The sequence below is a fragment of the Otolemur garnettii genome, unplaced genomic scaffold (genome assembly GCF_000181295.1).
Source record: "Otolemur garnettii isolate 467f Iridium unplaced genomic scaffold, OtoGar3 scaffold00007, whole genome shotgun sequence".
Taxonomy (NCBI): Eukaryota; Metazoa; Chordata; class Mammalia; order Primates; family Galagidae; genus Otolemur; species Otolemur garnettii.
The window spans coordinates 5,839,505-5,841,104 of record NW_003852402.1 but is presented as its reverse complement, the minus strand read 5'-3'; the positions used below and the strand labels follow the sequence as shown (position 1 = coordinate 5,841,104).

General features: G+C 40.6%; 1 protein-coding gene across 3 annotated transcripts in view; it reads right to left on the bottom strand.

Annotated features, from left to right (window-relative positions):
- The window catches only part of ARFGAP3 (ADP ribosylation factor GTPase activating protein 3), a 59,786-nt gene that overhangs the window by 44,601 nt on the left and 13,585 nt on the right, over window positions 1-1,600 (bottom strand). The window lies entirely within an intron of this gene.

Below are 1,600 nucleotides of genomic sequence, written 5' to 3'. Positions count from 1 at the left end.
GGCATCACAGCTCACAGCAACCTCCAGCTCTTGGGCTTAGGTGATTCTCTTGCCTCAGCCTCCTGAGTAGCTGGGACTACAGGCACCCTCCACAATGCCCGGCTATTTTTTTTGCTGCAGTTTGGCCAGGGCTGGGTTTGAACCTGCAACCCTCAGTATATGGGGCCGGTGCCCTACTCACTTAGCCACAGGTGCCGCCCTAGATCAGAATTTTTGACAAACTGGTTAGGAGCTACACTGACATTTACCTCAGGAAATTTCATTTACTCAATCTACATATACATTTTGGCCTGATAAATAGACTATTAGCACTGGGGGAGACTTTGCTGTAAAGTTGTCAGTCTAGTGTTAAAGAGAATCAGACGTGTTGAATTTGTAAATAAAGTAAAAAACGTTTAAGGATCCTTAATTAGCTTTGTAAGTGGGGTTAAGAAAATTTACTTGTTTAAAATTATACATTAATTGAACATTTTAAAAAGTTATTCTTTCAAAAATAGTACTAAGTTTACAAATTAATATATGATATTTACTGTATTTGATGATTTGAAGTTTTTTAATTTATAGATTTAATAAGTTAAATATTAATTCAAATACAAGCACAAAAGTCACCCTCAGATATAAAACAAGTACTATCAGGCTTGGCGCCTGTAGCTCAGCAGCTAGGGCACTGGCCATATACACTGGAGCCAGTGGGTTCAAATCCAACCCAGACCTGCCAAACAACAATGACAACTATAACCAAAAAATAGCTGGGTGTTGTGGTGGGTGCCTGTAGTACCAGCTACATGGGAGGCTGAGGCAGGATAATCATTTGAGCCCAAGAGTTTGAGGTTGCTGTAAGCTGTGATGCCATGGGACTCTACCCAGGGGGACAGCTTGAGGCTCTGTCTCAAAAAAAAAAGAAGAAACCTGGGTAAATTTACATTCCAGAGGAAGAGGCTGAGGCAAGAGAATTGCTTCAGCCTAAGAGTTGGAGGTTGCTGTGAGCTGTGATGCCATGGGACTCTACCCAGGGTGACAGCTTGAGATTCTGTCCCAAAAAAAAAAAAAACAAAAAGCTCTAAAATAAAAAGTTCCTTGTAAAAAGGTAATTCTATTAAATGTAATATTAATATTTTGGTAAAACTAGAGGAACTATCCCACATAACATCAGGGTTTTGTCACTGAGCCAAAATACTCCAGGGTGGGCAGAGAGGAAGACACGTTTGCCAGTCCAAGTCCCATTTGCTGCAGCCCGTGTTTAAATAAATTCACAGCAGTCTGTGAATAAAGTCACCCTCCTCCTTGGCTAAGCACACATGGGTGTGTAACTCAGTTCTAAAAATGAACTTCCGAGTGGGAAATCTCTTGAGAAATTCACTGGAAAAAAATATCTTGGCAAAACTAGATACCAGATTTGCTTTACAAAGTGAAATAACTGGTCCTCATTTCTCCGTTAAACCACCTGTCATTCTGAACTTAATTTGAAGAGAGCTTTCTACTCAGGACTACTTTCACTTCATGAATAACCAATTTTGATTTGTTTGTTTGTTTTTGAGACAGAGCCTCAAGCTGTCACCCTGGGTAGAGTGCTGTGGCATCACAGCTCACAGCAACCTTC